The sequence below is a fragment of the Equus quagga genome, chromosome 4, assembly GCF_021613505.1.
Source record: "Equus quagga isolate Etosha38 chromosome 4, UCLA_HA_Equagga_1.0, whole genome shotgun sequence".
Lineage (NCBI taxonomy): Eukaryota > Metazoa > Chordata > Mammalia > Perissodactyla > Equidae > Equus > Equus quagga.
Genome location: NC_060270.1, coordinates 92,709,587 through 92,728,649, shown reverse-complemented (window position 1 = coordinate 92,728,649; position 19,063 = coordinate 92,709,587). Strand labels below are relative to the sequence as shown.

General features: G+C 40.3%; 1 long non-coding RNA gene across 1 annotated transcript; it reads right to left on the bottom strand.

The window, feature by feature from the left end:
* Positions 1-4,234: 4,234 nt before the first annotated feature.
* Positions 4,235-9,602, bottom strand: LOC124237873 (uncharacterized). The gene is made up of 3 exons (XR_006888168.1): positions 9,375-9,602; positions 5,399-5,471; positions 4,235-4,796 (listed from the first exon to the last, which is right to left on the bottom strand). It is a non-coding gene; the product is annotated as an uncharacterized LOC124237873 (long non-coding RNA).
* Positions 9,603-19,063: the final 9,461 nt, after the last annotated feature.

The window sequence follows — 19,063 nt, the reverse complement described above, 5'->3', positions numbered from 1 at the left end:
TCAATCCCCTCATTTTACAGCACCAACTGTCTGTCATTCAGGCAGAAAAAGTCTTCAGGGAAATGGGGAAATAGCTCTTTCACACTAGCATTTTATAGTTCTTCAGAATCAACTCCAGATTAAACCCAAAAGTATAGTTTCTCAGTTTCTGATATGCTTTGTTGGGTTCTGCTGGGTTAACTGGAAACATTTCAGTCCAGGAATGAAGAAAAATGAAGCCCACCAGTTGCTCACTCGAACATAAGGAGGAGCTTTCAGAAACTACAATGAGGCTTCATGCATCTCTAAACCCAGAGATCTTTAGAGACTCAACAGCAGTTTGATACCTATGGAGAACAGAAGACTCACATTCTAGTTCTAGCAATGTGACCATGGACAAGCCAGTGTCCACTCTATGAAATAAAGATGAGCAACAAGCCATTTCAAACATATTTTTTCTGATAAAAATTTACACAATTCTAGTGAAGCACTGTGTGTTGGAAAGGAAACAGCATCAAGAACAAGGAGCAAATAATAATAATATTTTTCATGCAAGCACACTGCTGCCCTGAATCTTCTCCACAGCTGTTATGAGGCAGGTTATATTGTCCCCATTTTACAGATGAAAAAACAGACACTTGGAAATGTCAAGGGGGCTAGCCCAAGGTCACATTTAATCCATAGCAGAGCAGAGATTCAAACCAATGTCTGTCTTATTCCCAAGTCCAGTACACTTCACGGCCTCCCACCTGGCTCACAAAAAATTTGTGCGGCTGTGTGCACGTTACTTTCCTTCTTTGGACCTTAAACCCCTTTTACACTCTACCCTGAAGGGACTTAAAAGTTGTACCTCAAGCATATCGAGTGTGGGGAGGGGTCTGTGAGGAGGTAAGGGAGAAATGTTGAGCCCTCACTGCCCCAATCTCCTTCTCTCCTTCCAGAGCAGTTCAACTGTCACATATTTATATAGAGATCTTCTTAATGAGATTGTTTAAAAAACTGGTACCAATGCTCGAAAAAAGGAAGGAAGGAAAGGAGGGAGGGAGGGAAAAAGAAAGCAACAAAGAAGAAAAGAGGAAGAAATAGAAAAATATTTAGTGACTTTATTACTTTACCTCTACGAAGTTTTAGATCTTTAGCACTCTTGCAAATGGAAAATTTAAAAAGGACTTCACATTTATAAACTATTTTATAAACTACTTCATATGCCAGGTTGCACCTATCAATTTTTATGCTGTAATAACAAAAATTCCCAAATCCTAATAGCTTACGGCAACTGATGTTTGTTTCTCACTACTTATCCTGTGCAGATTGACAATGGTTATGTTCCATGGTGTCTTCATTTCAGGACATGAAGAAGAAGCTTCTATCCGGGACATTCAGCTTTGTGCCAGAGAAAAAGGAGCAATGGTAGATCCATGAGATACTATTTAAAGCTTCTATACAGCAGTGAATTATGTGGATCCCACTCTCACTTCATTAACTTAAACAAGTCACATGGCCAAGCCTGATAGTCAAACGTGGGGAGAAATTATCTTCTTACATGTAGTCACAGCAAATAATTAGGAACCATGTTTTTCCTTACACAACGTACCTTACATGACTATCCTCTAGTTACAAATTTTTGTTTCTGGCCCTTCCTTGAATAAAATACACTCTCCTCCTCTCCAAGACAGAGACTCCAGAATCCACTCCAATTCAATCATAGCAAAAGGCTCCATGTCCAAGATTTTATAATATTATCTATATCAGGGCCAGATGGGAGTCTTTTTTATCCAGAGGCTGTGAAGTTAAAATAAGTTACCTGCTTCCCTTGTCACACATACACAATAGTTAAATAAGGGACAAGACAACCGCAATAAATAATCCCATCGTAGAATGAGAGACATATAGAAGTCACTGGCCTACAGCAACTCTGAAATTTTGCTGGTCAAACTTCGCAAGAGCGGCCTTCCTAGGCACAGGAAATATTCCTTGATTAAGCCCTGTCTGCTCCCTTGGAGGATTTCCGTAGACCATCTACCCCATGGGGGTCTTGGCTCCACTCTCTGAAAGGGTCTTTCTTTCTCGTAATCATCCTTGTCCACATATGAAGACAACGTTAGCAATGTGCCTTTCGGGGGGACTACATAGCTTTGTTAGGCTGCTTTCTGCTATAGAAGTTCGGGACAGCAAAGTTGTTTTAAATCTCAAACAGTCACAGTCTTTTATAATCCAGGTTGGTGGCTCTTTTGATATTACAGTTCTCTCTAAAACTTAATTGGTTATTTATCTATTTGATTCCAGACAGTACCATGTACAAATAGCCACAACTTTAACTGTTTGAGACATGCCTCTCCCATAATTCTTACATACAACAAATAACTGGGGACAGTGATACAAAGCACCATATAGATTAAGAAGGCGCAGTAAGTCATAGGGAAGATATAGGTACTGCAATCTCTTTGCAGGTCTGCGTGAAGTTTGGAATAATTATGAAAGCCTGTATACGTACAGGGTCAAATTCACATTCTTTGACACTAGACTGATTCTTCTTAGAGTGTGTGCCGGCCTGTGTCCCCTTCTCTAAGTAACATTGATCCACTGCCCTATCTCTGTCTCCTTCTCAAGTTTGCTTCAGGTGCCTTTACGGAGAGGGCAGCTGGCTGAGTAAGACCATCTGTCCTGTTCAAAGTTTACTGGGCCAGGGATAGACACCTGAACTGAGGAGCTAATCAGGTTTCTCTCTGAGAATTTGGTTTGGGACTCAGAGCCTCTAGGTAGTCTCTGCCAGAAGGTTGAGCAAGGAGGCCATCGCTTGGGCTGTATCACCCTGGGCACGGAGAAGCTGATAGGAAACATATTGGAAAGAGGAGCAAATACCTGTGAGGGTAGTTTGGGATATTGTGACAAAGGATAGTGGATACAAATATTTATTGACTTAATTAGGTAGATAATAGAAACTAACAGGAGGAAATGATGTAATCATTTGGAGATCGGAATCAATGTATATGGTAGGTTTGGATGGAAGAGAAACTATAGCCAGGAAAATTAATAGTCTATTGAAAGTCATAATGTCTTGCATCAGACAGTCTCGGTGTTAGCAGGAAGGAAGTGTGTATAACTGGAAAGACAGTGCACTTAGAAGCTCGAGGGCCATGCATCTTATTGGATATGAGCACCTAGGACAAGGGGGATTTGAAGAGGAAATAATTCTCAATTCCTTCAAAGAAAATAAGGACAAGAATGAGATGTTAGAAGGCAAAGGGTTTGAATTTGATGGATTAAATACGCCAATGGGATATCCAGGCTGAGATAGCTGTAAGTCATCAGATATGATAAAGTTCTAGAATTTTAATCTACCAGAGTGCTTAGAAATCATTCTGTACAACACCCTCAGTTTACAAACAAGAAGACAGAGGTGTAGAGTTGGTCTTAGTGCCTCACCCAAAATAAAGCTTATAATGCAGGAAATCTGTTGATAGAGATTTAGGAGTGAAAATTCAAGGTTGTCAGGCAAATATCCAGGCTGAGTAAGAAGAGAAAAAGTAGCTGTATGACAACTCTCTATTTTGTCGGTCGATGTGGGAAGTGTGTACATGCTGGTCATTGGCAACGTGGCGTGCCTGCTGTGTGCTAAGTACCACACTGAACACTGTGCAAAGCTTCAAAAGGCACGAATGACACAGACACCGTGTGCCTGGGGAAGCACAGCCTGGGAGGGCGGGCTGATTCTGTGAGAACTGAGGGGTTCCAACCCGGTCTGCAAACAGGGAGACCTGAAGCTCTCGGGATTAATCAAGGAAGAATCATTCCAAAACAGACACAGGAAAAAAAAATTCGTTATGTCTTAGTAACAAGACCAAGATGTACAACTTTGTAAATTCTACCAAGAATCTTGTCAGAAGTTGGAAGTGACTCGTTTTCTTCACTCAGGGCGGTTAGATACTGTTTACTGAATTTACATTCAAGAAAGTTGGTGGTATTAAATATGTTCTGGGAATACCTACAAATTTTCAGATTAACAAATTGGAATTTGTACAATAAATATTATATATTACCTGTGATTTTTAGATTTTAGGAGCTATTAAACTATTTTAATAAGAAATTGTATTTTTAAGGCAGAAGTAGAAAAAGGAGCCTAAAATATAATTAAGTATTAGTAATGTGTATGCATACGTCGTTTTAAAATAAAGTCTAAAGATATTCCTTCAGGAGATTTGGCTGAGATACACAATTGGTTTCAATACATATTTATTATTGAAAAGTCTTAGATTACAAATGAAAACTATTTTGAGTAACGCTGTAGTGGAAGCAAGCTTGGAAGACTTGGGATGGTTCTTAGAATAACATTCAGCTTTTCCATCTCATCTGCCTCTGACCCTCATCGTATTTGAAAGGACTAAGGAAGACAAGAGAGATGAAAAAAATTCTCAGCTGTGGCCATGTAGGCACACTTCCAGCCTGTTGGTGATTATTTTGACCTATTTATATGAAAACGAATAAGGGCCTTGTCCACTTTAATTTGGAAATCTTGCTTTGACAGCTGGGATTTTGCTTTCTTTATCGGGCAGTACATTCTTATTCCCAAGATTTCAGCAACTGGGTGAAACTCGCCTCCTCTGTAAGTCAGCCTCTCAAAGGTCCACATCAGAGGGGATGAGGAAAAACCTCTCGCACAACATCACCAAGGTTAGGCAGCTTGTGGGAAGCCAAGTTTGCTCTCAGGGACAAAGCTTTTCAAGGCACCCACATTTTAAGAGACACACAGATGGTCCTGAATAGGGCATTCTTCCTGATTCCACAGTGCATTTCTTTCAGAAGCAGCATTTCCAATCCTGCAGGTTACAAGAATGTCAAAAAGTTTGGTCCAGAAAACACCTACACAAACTCTCACACAAAAAGAAAAACACACACAGCACAGTTCCTGGATCAAACATATTGTAAGACATTTTTCTTTTTTTTCTGATGCTAATGACTGATTTTCTGCATTGGGAGGAAAAAAACCATCTTCACAAAGATTAGTGTCAAAATATCAAGGTAAGCCTGCCAAATAAAGAACCTCCACCAGGAAACCTCTTTATCCTCTTGCAGAATGATTTGTTGGCTACAGAATAACATGCAACATGTTCCAAGGTTCCCCGGAGGAAAAGCAAAGGGAATGATTTTTTTCTACCGGCATAAGAGAAATCATGATGACTTACATCCCAAAAGAGGTCAGTTGAGTTGACCGAGAAGTAGAAAAGAATGTGGCTGTTAGATTTGGGCTGTAGAACACTGATACTGCCCTTCCTCCACTGAGTACATTGGGGAGTGGCTCATAAATTTAACAATATTAATAAAATAAAAACATGTTTTAAAAATGACTTTATATTATAAAATAAAAGAACTGGTTTTGAAGCCAGTGAACTGGAATTTAAATTCTGGCCTAACCACGTACCTGAAGTAGGCTGTTGGGTAATTTATATCTGCCAATATCAGATCCCTCATTGAAGTATTCACATCTACTGGGCCTGTCAAACAAACAACACACACACAATTTAGGATCTGAGGCCAAAATTGATTTACGGGAAGGAAGGTAGCTCACAGAATGAGCTGAGAGTCTGGAGACCTATGTTGGGAAATAAAAAGAAGACAAGGGAGTCTAGGTGTGTGTGAACACACATTGAGCCAAGGGGACTGCCTGGTTAGAGCCCAGTCAGTGTCACCCGAGCACCGGACACTAACTGCTGCCGCTACAATGAATTTCTGTCCATCCCTGCTTCTTCAGGGATGCTTGTTCTAGAAGCCAAATTCTTGTCAGAGGCATCTGATTGGTCACACCCAGATCACACATTTCAGGCCAGCTTCTGGAGTCCTGGGAGAAGAAATGTCTGGTCGTCTCGGCTACCTCAGAGGGGGGCCTAGAGCAGCCTTCCAACAAAAATCACACAAGGAGGATTTCTGAAACATAAACACGCTGCTTCCTCTTTGTAAGACTGTAAGGATAAAATTAGAGACGGCATCTAAATTTCATAGTATGTTGCTAAGCCCAACCTACTTTAATATGAAAGGAAGGAAAAAGAATTTATTGAGTACTGTCTATGTTGTCAAGAATAATTACACTTAGAAAATCAATTGAAGTGAGTGATATATATATATATATGTATATATATACACACTCATATATACAATTACACATAATTTATTTATACATAAAATATGTATTACATATATATTATAATACAAATCTGAAGTTTGTTGGTTGTATGGCATTTATGTTTTATCTTTTCTACTTTACTGACAAAAAAGTAGTCAATATGGCACTACCTGTCCTGGATAGAGGTTAGGGACCTCCTAATAGAGAAAAGACATGAGCAGAAGTTGAGAAGGTGGGCTAAGTGTGGAACAAAACAGGAAGTTGAAGAAGCTGGAGGCACCATGAGAAAGGAAAAGGAGTGGGGTAAGGGGCATGCAGGATATGGAGCCTGAGATGACATGAATTTCAAAAGCAGAGGGAAGCTGTAGGGAGCAAGACGAGAAAAGGTGGCCTGGCCTCAAGATGACACTGAGCACTTGAGAGGGGATCATGGAATGGTGCTGAAGAGCTCACAGAGGGGACGCCTGGGGGTGGGGAGGGGCAGGGGGAGGGGCAGGGAGAACCTAGTTATAATTCAGTAAGGCCAAAGACTACGACAGAGAATTCTTGGAAGAACCAGAGAAGGCAATCAGAAAGTGACTACTTTAGAATCTCATCACGGGCCATTCACTCATCATAACCTCGGTGGAGGTGATTCAGAGCAACGTGCTGCCTGACAGTCAGAAGTCAGGAACAGAAACTATGAGCTATCTTTGGGAATCAGATAGGTTCTAATATATTCAAAGAAATATTGATTTTTTTTTTAATTTATGCCTGCCTCATTGTATAGAAAAAAATTCAAAAGAATATGGGACACTCTCATTTTTAGCTTTTTCTTTTGAAATACAACCTTATGAAGAGTTAAAAGAGTATTCCAAAGAACTCTTGTATAACTTCGCTTGAATTCACCAACTGTTACTGTTTTGCCACATTTGCTCTATCATCTATCTATCTATACCTTTTTCCTGAACCATTTCAGGGCAAGTTGCACCTATCATGATGATTTCCTAAGAATACTTCAACAAATATTTCCTTTTACCTGAAAAAGCTCCTCAACCTTTCTTTTTCTTTTATGATACTGACTTTTTGAGAACAACGCATCTTCTCGATTTGGGTTTATCAAATGCTACTCATGATTAGATTCAGTTTGTGCGTCTTCAGCAGGAATATGACACAAGTGATGTTCTGTCCTCAGCATATCACTCCAGCAAGCACACACTTTGGATTTGCCCCATTATCGGTCATGTGAATGTTGATTGCTTGGTTAAATTGGTGTCTGCCATAATAAAGTTAGTTTTTCTCTTATCGATAGGTATTCTGTAGGGAAATACTTTGAGATTATGTTAATATCCTCTTTCCTGTTGAACTTTCGCCCAATAGTTTTAGCGTCCATTGATGAGTCTTGACTGAATCAGTTATTACTATAATGTGTATGAAATGCTGATTTTTCTACCTCCATTATTTGTTTTACATTTGTTAATTGATGACCTATTGAAAGAAAGAACTTTCCTTTCTAATTCATTTATGTACTTATGTGTGTGTGTGTGTGTGTGTGTGTATACATATGTATTATCTCTGTGGGTTCATAGATTATTTTATTCAATTGGTTATAATCCCTTACTGTCACTATAGGAAGAAATTTTTGTGTCTATTATATGGAAATAAAATTGTTTATTGAGGTATAATAACTAGATTAATTATGGAGAGATTGCCATGTTTTACATTAATTGACTAAAACATGACAGATCTAGGGTATAATCAGCGGACAATAAATGACAGATCAGACTAAAGCAGAGAGTAGTAGAAGTAACCATCTGCCTGGATCTGTTTTCCAGGGAGAAGGAGGCTCTGCGTGTTGGGCCACCACTATGCTGGCCATGAATACAGCTCTAAGCAGGATTTCAAAGTGGGTCACACCATACTAATGGCTCCAGGTGTGGTAAAGAGAAACCTCAAGCACAGAAATGCAGAAATGGCACTTTATGTACATCATTAGACAAGGCGATAACACACCCCTTCAGCCAAGAGTCTTCAGATGCTGGATAGACCATATGCAGCACTTGGTGGTGCCATTCATGAGGCAGATCTCTAGAACACTCTTGATTGCCAGGGAAATGACTGAGAATGGAAAGGCGGCAATCTAAAGCAAAGAAAAACTCAAGTAAAACAAAAGGAAAAAGGGATCTTGACAATAGTCAAGGATAAAAAACAAATGGGAGCAACTGAAGAAGAGAAATCATTTTTAAAACTGAGCAGATGGAGAAGAGAAAAAAAAATAAAGCACAAAGTAAGCAATCCTGAAACAGATGCTAATAGTAGCCAAGGAATGAATTCAAAATAATCTACTGGGGCAATTAGAGAGAGACGTGGGCCATTTCTTCCTGTCAAGAGTCTTAAGGAAACGTAGGTGAAGCAAAAGTTATTTCCGTGACTGAGATGCCAACATGGGCAGGAGAGCAGGAGACGGAGAGCTGGATGTCCTGCCAACCAGTGCTGAGCTTTTCCAAAACAAACGGTAATCAGGACATACTTAAAGATCTTCAAAAATTTATTTAAATGTAATATACACACAGGAAAGTGCCCACATCATAAATTCATTGCTCAGTGAATTTGCACAATTGAGCACACCTGTGTAACCAGCAGCCAAACCAGGAAACAGAATATTGCCAGCATCCCAGAAGCCCTTCCTGTGCCCCTTTCAATCACTACCCCCTTTCCCACTAAGGGTAACGTCTTGCAGCATGGGTGAATTTGCCTGTATTTGTATTTTATATAAATGGAATCAGACTAAGTGCTATTTTGTGTCTGCCTCCTTTTGTTCAACACTATGTCTGTGAGATTCATCTCTGCTGCCTGTGTTGATGTCGTTTCTTTATCCTCAGTGCTATGCAGTAGTCTATTGTGTGAATATGCCACAATTTGTTTATCCATTCTACTGTTGATGTGTATTTGAGTAATTTCCAGTAGGGAGTATTATAAATAAAGCTTCCATGAACATTGTAGTACATGTCTTTTGGTGAACATATGTGTACATTTCTGCCTAGTGTATACCTAAAAATGGAATTATTAAGCCATAGCTGTGCTTTCAGAGATACTGACAAACAGGGAATACAAATTCCTATTCCCAACAGGCCCATACATTTTTAAAACACAAAGGTTAATAATAATAGTTGGTGATCCTAGAAGTAAAGAAATAATAGCATTAAGGAGTAGCATTAATTCATGTAGATTATAATGAAAACACTGACAAGTAAACATAAGAATACAATATAAGAAAGAAAAGATAAAAAATTCTTACCTCATAAGAGGGATTTCCTTGAATTCACAGATTTTGAAATTCTCATTTTTGTGTCTCCATAAAGCTTGGTAGAGAAAATGGATTCAAAAAAATATTTACTATTTGTAAAATGATTTTTTTAAAGCACTGTGATTTATATTATATCATTCATACTTCCTAATGAAGACACACACATACACACACAAACACAGATTGAAAGAGAGAGGGAGAGAAAGAGAGAGAAGCTGAAGTTTCACAAAGTTAAGCAGCTTGCCCATGATTAAAAGAAGTGAAAGTTAGAAAGTCAAATCTAGGGGCCGGCCCCGTGGCCGAGTGGTTAAGTTCGAGAACTCTGCTTGGCAGCCCAGGGTTTTGCCAGTTCCAGTCCTGGGCGCGGACATGACACTGCTCATCAGGCCATGCTAAGGCGGCATCCCACATACCACAACTAGAAGGACCCACAACTAAAAATACACAACTATGTACCCAGAGGCTTTGGGAGAAAAAGGAAAAATAAAATCTTAAAAAAAAAAGGAAGTCAAATCTAATAGGACTCATCATCCAAACTCTGCAAGTCAGTAATGACACAGTACTTGGCACTCTGTTTGCTGGAAGAATTAATTAGTGGATTATGATCAAATCACTTTGTTCCATTTGCAGCACATGATATTAAAGTAGTAGTTAATTATAAGAAGTCAGGAAAATTTTACATAAGGAACATCTGGAGTTTTTCTCCTCCAGCTGGGCAGTGTGAAATACAGTGGCTGCCATTCAAATTATATTCACCGTCCATCTACTCTGTGCCCCAAATCACTGAGTGCTCTGATCAACCGAATGAGATCTTAAGGCACTTTCCAAACCCAAAAGAATAACATAAACCAATTTTTTTACAACTTCGCTGTGAAAATAAACCATAACCACTAGAAAGGCCAAATGAAAGTGCAAGAGTGGAAAATAAACAAGTAATCGGGCAAATGAGAACTTAGAAAACTCCACATGGGACAGACAGCAAGCATGGTGAGGTTCCAGGAAGGTGAGGCCCCTGTGGGTGGCATGTGTGGGAAAGGACTTACAAAGGAAGTAGAACTGAGATTGGGGCTTGAAGGGCAAGGAGGACGGAATGTGGGTAAGTACATAGAAGTTTGGAAGTACATTTCAGCTAGAGTGACAACGACCAAATGTGGGGAGGCGGAGATGCATGTGGCTGTTTAAAAGACCATGAGGACATATTTGGATGGAATGGACGGTTGAGGTTAGTCTTGAGCAGCAATTGCATAACCCAAAGCTAAGGGAAGATGACAGGCCTTGGAATGTGTGGCATTTTCATTACTAAACCCAGGTTTCTTTGGGTGTGAGAATTGTGGTAACGTTGCTGGAACACCCACGCCTTCCACCTTTGAAAACAGATCTTCAAATGTGAAAGTTCATCCCTGCTGCTGGAAGGCTGCCATCAGGGCTAGATTTCCCAGATCGGTCACATGACAGACATACACTCAGCCTCCTGATCACATGTGGCTCCAGGGGCTTGGCATGTTGCGAATGACGGGATGCGCATTCTACCAAGCATGAGCTGTAGATGTAAATATCGAAAGAGAGAGTTATCCAAGAAGATTCTCCATCTGGGAGGGAAGGCCAAGGGTGGCCACAGTAACCTTTAATGGATCAAGGGGCATCATGAAGATTTAGGGAGGAAGAACCACTTCAAGTAGGTGGAGAACTGAGCTAGAGGGGAAAAGAGGTAGGTATGTAAAATGTCTAGTGGGCAGAGATACCCACCACCTGGGCAAAGCATGATTATTCCCTTTGGAAGGAAATTTTCTCGAGCATTTAACAGAAGATGTATTTCAAAGTTTAACCTTACAAAAAGACTCTGCCACTTGCAATTAAAAGAAAAATACACAATATCACTTACTTGCAAATAGTACTTAGAGTGAATGCTGTTCTGAATTGCTGGAGTTGGAGAACCTAATGTTCTTGCATTGGTTGGACAAGACTATATTTCTCTATATCTTAATAGATCTCCTGTGCTATAAGCCCCATATACAGACAGTGTTGCTTTTAGAACAAAACTTTTTTTGGGAAAAAGATAGGACTTAGAATGTAAATAATGAGAAAGACATTAACCACAGGATATTTGCTATACTGAACGAAAACACGAGAGCAGACAAAGCATACCTCCCTGAGTCTGATTGCATGATGATTTTTCAGTTTTAGTTTAGTAGGGATTTTGGTGGTTGCTTAACAACAGTACATGAATCATGACTTGTAGAAAGTTAAAGTTTCTATTTTATTTGAGAAAAGTGCTTTAAAATTCCTAAGGGGAATTTATATCTTAATATTGCCAAGTATAACCGAAATTTTCCCAGACTTCTATAGCCTACAGCTAAAAGTGAGGACCCATTGATATTAACATCCCAGTGTTGCTGGCTCATCACCCTCGTGTGTATAGCTGGGGCTGGCCTTAGAGCCTTCTTTTCCCAATCTCCTCATGCTCTGTCCCCAAGGTCTCTCTCACAAGGTCACAGGGACAAATCCAGACACTGTAGATGCTTGCTGCCTCAAGCTTACTTGTGCAGCTACTTCAAATGTACCAACATCTCTACGAAAAACAACTTTCCAGCCTGCATGCCATCTCCCTGGGCTACTGAGGCCCATACAACCATTAGGGTGCCAAATTGTACCGGGGTACCTTGAACTTTCATGATGCTGAAGGTAAAATGAAAGAATTCTCCCCAATTCTGGACCTTGAGTTAGCACTGTTTGGAGTCCAAGTTTCCTAAGTCTTTCATGAAAAAGTTCCTCTTGGCCTCTACTTGGAGGAAGCCCAAACATTAGTCTCCGTGCTCTAAGTAGGAGACAGATACAAACCTCTCCATTTCGTGTTACTACTCCAGGGACCTGCATCAAAACTTAGTCTTTACAAATTCTCAACAGCACCATCTTCCCACTATGTACATCAACTCATGTTAGAGGTTCATAGATCATTAGTTTTGCAGGCACAGACAGACATACTTTCTCAGTTTAGGTTTAGCCAAAATGCCCCTGCTACTGGAGAATGTGTGCATCCTAGCACCTTAAGCCTTAACTATTTTCCAAGTATGCACACATTGACAACAAAGTAGAAGCAACGTGTTTGCAGTCTATAATATTCCCCATCTTGGGATATATGCATTTCATCCATGCCAAGCACAGAAACCCCCCCAGGGACCTGATAACAGAACCTTCACAAGCTCTAGGACAAGATGGCAGCTCTGAGAACTCTGTCCTATGAACAGTCTTCATGATGACTCAGGAAACCTGGCTCTCATACCTACTCACCAGTCATTTGGCATCCTGGGCAAGATGCCTCGTTGATCTTTTATTGTAGTTAAATTAGGTATTTTTAGGCTGCTCTCAGTATTACAATTCTATCATTCTGTTAGTCTAGAGGCATTTTATAAAGCATTTTCCCCTCTCTTAACATTTTTCCTTTGATACTGCAGAGGAATCAAAATGCTTGCCCTGGAAAGGGTGAAGAACAGAGTCACACAAAGATAAAGCATCAATAAACACAAACCTTGCCAGCATAAAACTAGTGAAATGACCTTGGTATCTAAGGGACAATCATTTCTTTAAACATGAAGAACCAGGTCTTGCCAGAAATTCAGCATCCGCATTTTTGTGGTCTCCTTTCTCATAGATTATTATCTTTGGATGCTCCTTGGGTGGGTGGTCCCTTGTGCATAATGGAGACTGTTGATTTTGCAGTAGGGCTTGACTTAAAATAACCACAGGTTTGGTATTTTCTAGCACTTATTGCAGATTTCCTTTCCTAAACACCTCCCTGTTTTACCTAACCTCCAAAAGGAAGTTGGGAGTCCTGCTGGTCAATTGCCTCTCTTTTTACTTGGAAATTGCTAATTGGCTATTTGAAAGAATTAAAGCAAAATATCAAGGCAGTGGGGCAATTACCTTATACCTCATTCTCTTAGTTGCAAAGAGCAGACAAGTTCTGGATCTTCTCTGAGGATGCCAGTTCATCTTGGTTGTGATCACCATGAGAAGGATTTTAGATACTGACCTAAGTGAACTAACTTCCAGCCTCCTGAGGGTTAAAGTAGACCAACTTGGCTCTAGAACAAAATCATCACGACCTTTTTCATCTTACATGTACTTTCAAGGTATCAGATCACAGAATTGTGAATAAGAGGTGCTTGCCTCACTCTTAAACAGGGGCTTGCAAACTACAGTCCCTGGCGCAGACTGAGGCTGCCACCTGTTTTTTAAAATAAAGTTTTATTGGACACAGCCACACCCACCCAAATATCTAATTGTTTAGATATTGCCTGTGACTAATTTCACACTACAGTGTCAGAGTTGAGTAGCTTTGACAGAACCCATATATGGCACAAAGTCTAAAATATTTACTGCATGTCCCTTAACAGAAAAGGTTTGCAGACACCTGATGAAAAGAATCTCGTTTGGGGGTGACCAAAAAACTAAAGGCCGCAGTCCAGAGAAACTTTAACCTCTGAACAATATTTACTTATGTTTCCTGTATTTAGAACAGTCGTCCAAGCTGAGGTTCCTGGAATATTTGCTAGTTCTGCAGAATCTTACTAGCTTTAACAAAAGAAAAAGGGAATTGTGGTCAAATAAATTTGGCAAATGCCAGAATAAGTCAAGTGAAACATTTACTTTTGGTAGCCCTTTTCGGGTCATTTAATGTGCAAGTGTAGACAAGTCTACAAAAGGGGGTTACATTATCCAGAATTTCTAAAGTCACTTGGTCTTAGCAAACCTTTCTCACGGGGCGTCTCATAGAGTGAATGTTCAAGAACATACGGTGGGAAAAATGACTTGTTTAGAGCTGGCAAGTGATAACATTGTATCAGATCACAGCATTTGTGTGTCTTCAAGAATGCTGAACTTGAAGAAGGAGTTGGCTGACAGGAGAAAGGTAATTACCACGGGTTATGTAATTCCTCCGGGTTCACATAAAATGTAACTCTAATGGCAGCAGTTAGCTCCTCAGCCAGAAAGCATTAGGGACAATGTTATATTCACAACATGGCTATGATGACAGAGCAGGAACTCCATGCACAAAACTTCCACTCAATCTAGGAAAATTCTCAGGCCCTTTCTTCACCCCAAAATTTTAGAAAAGCAAAAAGTCTGTGGAACAAGTGTTCAAATCACAGTCCCCAGTGAATGCAGCTCCCTTCTGATCTGCCAGCACTTAGTTGGGGGGGAGTTTATATGGGCGTCCAGAGGTCTAGGAAAGCCTTATGTGTCCTTTGGGGAACATCGCAAGGAACAATGGAAAAGTTCCTGGATATCAGGAAATGTTTTCTCAAGGTCAAGAGATGTATGGGTATGTGGGAGAGATTCCAAAGCAGCTGCATGACCCAAAAGATTTCACATTTGACTGCTAGGTGAGACTGCCAGGTGAGAGTGCCAATTTTGTCAAAGGGCAGTTTCAGTACAGTGGCACACAGTGTCCTAGGCTGCCTGAGTAACTTAGGATCAGTGGGATTGTGCTTGTTTCCAAAGGAAGGGTTTTTACCACCAACTATATTTTTTAAATTCCTACCGACATTGTCGTCTACTTCCTTAAGAATGTTATTGATAATAAGCCAGATATTTGTTGACTGTAGTCAAGCAGGACTTGGAAGCTTAATTACTCCACAGTCCGAAGATTTGGCAGCTCTAGTGACTGACTTCTACCTCAGAGAGTGCTGGGAACCTGCCTGCTCTCAGGCAGGAAGACGGAGCTGTCGTCTGGCTGATGCTTCTGCAGGCATCTAGGTCTGAGAAAGAAAGTAACCCTTGCTCAGTGCCGGTAAGAAGCAGGGGGTTGAAAGGCGAAGCAGACCACAACCAATCCGAAATTGTAAGGTTTCCCAGTGTCATACTTTGTAAACGTTTGAACAGATGCACAGAGGACAGGCCGTGAGCAGGGGTCCTTGGTTTAAAGTCTTTATCGTGGTGCTCATTATATAGTGGTCCTTGGCTGGATGCTGCAAGGAGCCTTCCTGATGATTGGCACCACTCTGTCTTTCTAGATTAATAAACTCTGCAACTCAGGACTTCTAAAATCAACAAAAGAGATTGTTTGGGAAGAGCCAAAATCATGACATCAACAAATGATTCTTAGCCAGATCCATTATTAATATTAATTGTAATAATGACCTCTATTTTTGAATCCTGAGCAAACCACTTTTGACAGTGAATTTGTTACCTCATTAATCCTGATAGAAATCCATAAATTAATGATAAATAAAGCTGTCTTACATAAGAAGAAACAGAGACTCAGAGACGGTTTGTTTTGCTTTAGGCTAAGTATGGCTCAAATCCAAGTTTGTCTGCTCCAAGACCTGAAAACTATTGCCTGTGTTTTACGTGCTGAATCTTATTTAGGCACAAGTTCCTTCCCACTAAGAATACCCTACTATCCAAAATCTCACAATCAAGTGCTTGCTGATTAGAACATTCATTTAGCAAATATTTACCAAGGGCCTGTTATTCATCAGGCAATGTGCTTGGGGTTGGGGATATAGCGTTGAGCTCAACAGCCAAACATCCCTGGAGCCTTCTATCACATGGGGAAGGACAGGCCTAAAAATAAACTTGTATTATCTTATGTTCTCTTATTATTTTATATTAGAAGGTACTAAGTGCTATGGAGGAAATAAGTCAGGGATGAGGGACAGGGGATCCTGGAAGGATACAATGTCAAATAAGGTAGGCGAGGAAGACCCCTGGAGAAGCAAAAGATCTGTAGGAGGTGAGAAAATGAGCTCTGGGAATATCTACGGGAAGAGTGCCGCAGGCAGTGGGAACAGCAAGGGCAAAGGCTCCGAGTCATGATTGACATATTTGATTCACAGCAAGGAAAGCACAGTGGCTGGAGATGATGAGCAGAGGAAAGAGTTGGGGGTAAAGAAATGAGCAAGGCAATCAGCCTCCTTTTATACCTCCGTGCATCTGTCCTTGACTCCGTTCTCTTTGGCTGCCTCTCTCTTTAGTACAAGTGAGCAAAGTTGTACTCTTCCAAGCTGTCCTTGCCTATCTGTTGGTAGTACAGCTAATATTTTACCTTTTCATGTAGCTTTTCGTTTATTTTTTCTGCTCTGGTTCCACTAGCCAGTGGACATCTTGACCAGTGTGTCTGGCATTGCGATAGCCCACATAGAATCCAAAAATTTTATCATTGATGTCTCCTTCCCTCCTTCTCTCTCTGTCTCTCTGTCTCTCTCTCTCTCTCCTGTGACTCTCAGGAGTCAACCATCTGACTCTTTGTATTTGTGAAGTGAATGAGCGTTTGAATTTTGTAGGAAGTCCGTGGGTTTGTCAAGAAGAGACGAAGTTTCCATGGGTCTTCTTTGGTAGATCCCTTCCCCTCCATATCACTGCCTTCTCTCTTTTTCTTTTTTTCTCCAGAAAACAAGGATATGGAAAGGGAGCAGCTCCACTAAACAACCATGGAAACTTAGCCTCTTCTCCAGAAAGTCATGGAGCTGCCTCCGGAATTTAAATATCCAATACCTCCACCTACCTTCACCCATCTCAGAAACCCAGACAAAGCTTCTTTGTAACTTAATCTTCTAAATTTCAGCTGATCACTATTTTTACATTATGATCTAGTACTCAAACCTAGGTCTCTGAAATTAGCACATGAAAAAAATTAATAATTTCCTTTGGTAACAGAAGTTGCCCTTACCCTGCCCATATCCTTCAGAACGTCCAGCTAATTTCCAACTGCCCATATCTGCATCTCTATGCCTAAGGATACCCAGTCCTAGAAGTTCAGAAGGCCCTTCGTTCACATGCAGGCACAGGGCAGGGCAGATTACCAGGGAATTCATTCCCTAGGAGTAGCCCACAATCTATGACTCTCAGGAGTTGCTGTATAAATATGCCAGAGCCCTTGGCCCTCAGTAGAGATAAATTGAAGTGGGTTTTGGAACATTTCCCTGCAGGATTAAACTCCATTCACTCACCATGGTAGATGGATTAATACCTTGCCCTTTATTGACCTCTTCCCTTCCTGGTATCAATTCCTCACTCTCTTACTGGTATTTCCTACACTTTCCAAATTAATTACTTGTACTTGAATCCTCATCTCAGGTTTTGCTCTGGAGGAATACAAACTAAGGCATCTTCCCATTAATATTTAGATTGTGTAAAGTTATATATTACTTGAATGAAGACACTTTTCCTTTGTTGGGCGAGTTAACTGCTACTTTTTGTTATCTAAGCTGTTTGTCCCCAAATAATATAAACTTAAACATAAAATAAAAAGGAGTGAGTTAGAATAAACCAATGATGCTTGAGTCTAGGTATGACCCATCTGTTCAGGAGATGCTAGTCAAAATTCAGTTAAAATGTAACTTAAAAAATTAAGTTAGGGGGCCGGCCCGTGGCCAAGTGGTTAAGTTTGCGTGCTCCGCTTTGGCAGTCCAGAGTTTTGCCAGTTTGGATCCTGGGTGCGACGTGGCACTGCTTATCAGGCCATGCTGAGGCAGCATCCCACATGCCACAACCAGAAGGACCCACAACTAAAACATACAACTATGTACTAGGGGGCTTTAGAGAGAAAAAGGCAAAATAAAATCTTAAAAAAAAAAATTAAGTTAGAATTAAAAATTAAGTTAGAATGCTCTTAAAATGTGTGTTAGAAACTAGAGCATTTTTTAAAAATCGATTGATCACAGTAGAAAAATAAAGCTATATAGAGCAAAATATTGAAGAAAGAATGATTTGCAGCAGACAGAATTTGGTGCCTCTCCTGGATCCACAACTTTCCAGATGGCTCATTTGGGGCAAATCACCTAAGTTTTCTGAGCAACTTAATAAAGCTACGTTTCCCCATCCAATGATTAAATCAGACAACGTACCTAAAGTGCTTATCACAGGGCTTGGTGTATAGTAAGTGCTCAATAAATTTAGATTTGCTGAAAACTTAGGCAGGTATTGCCCAGGCAGGCAAACGATTCCTGAGCCATTTCCCAACCCACATCACAACCACAACTTTCCTAATGTCACCCAAATAACTAATGATGCTTACTGGTTCTAATCTGCAGTTACTCTGGCATTGGATGTGTGTCTTTAAACAGACAATTCACATTACTTATAGTAGTACAGAAGTGCCTTAGCTAAGGTAAAACATTTTACTATTCTAAAAGTAATTTACAGCCGTGTTTCTCTGGTTCCATCACCCCTTCCCTACTCTGAACTCAATCAAGATCGCAAGCTGGTCAGCACTGGTAGGCATTTTGTGCTGAAACTGGAGGACATGGCCTCCTCCCTAAATGGACTTAGAGATAAGCTGGCAAGTAGCCTTTCATGTCTACATTCTCCAACAGTTGACTGAAGCCTGCTCTGTAATTGTGCTCCATGGGTTAACCCATGTGTGGCTTCTACTTTAGTCTTTCTACCCACAGTCTCATTTCTAAGTAATTTGTTCCCCTCTTAGTTTAGTTCCATGGACAATAAAGATTCTAGCATTTGGAAGGAAAAAAGTATTTTTTCTTAATTTAAAATCTACCTAGATGATGACTGAAGTCATTTAATACAATGAAAATTTTGAACGTGAGAAAGTCAGATATCAAAACTATAAACTGCTTAGGAAAAGGCTGACTAAGAGAACATGCTCCTTATTTCTCAGATGCTTTCTGTGAGTATTAAACCTCAGACATTGAAATTATGTGGAGCCTTCATGGTGGAAA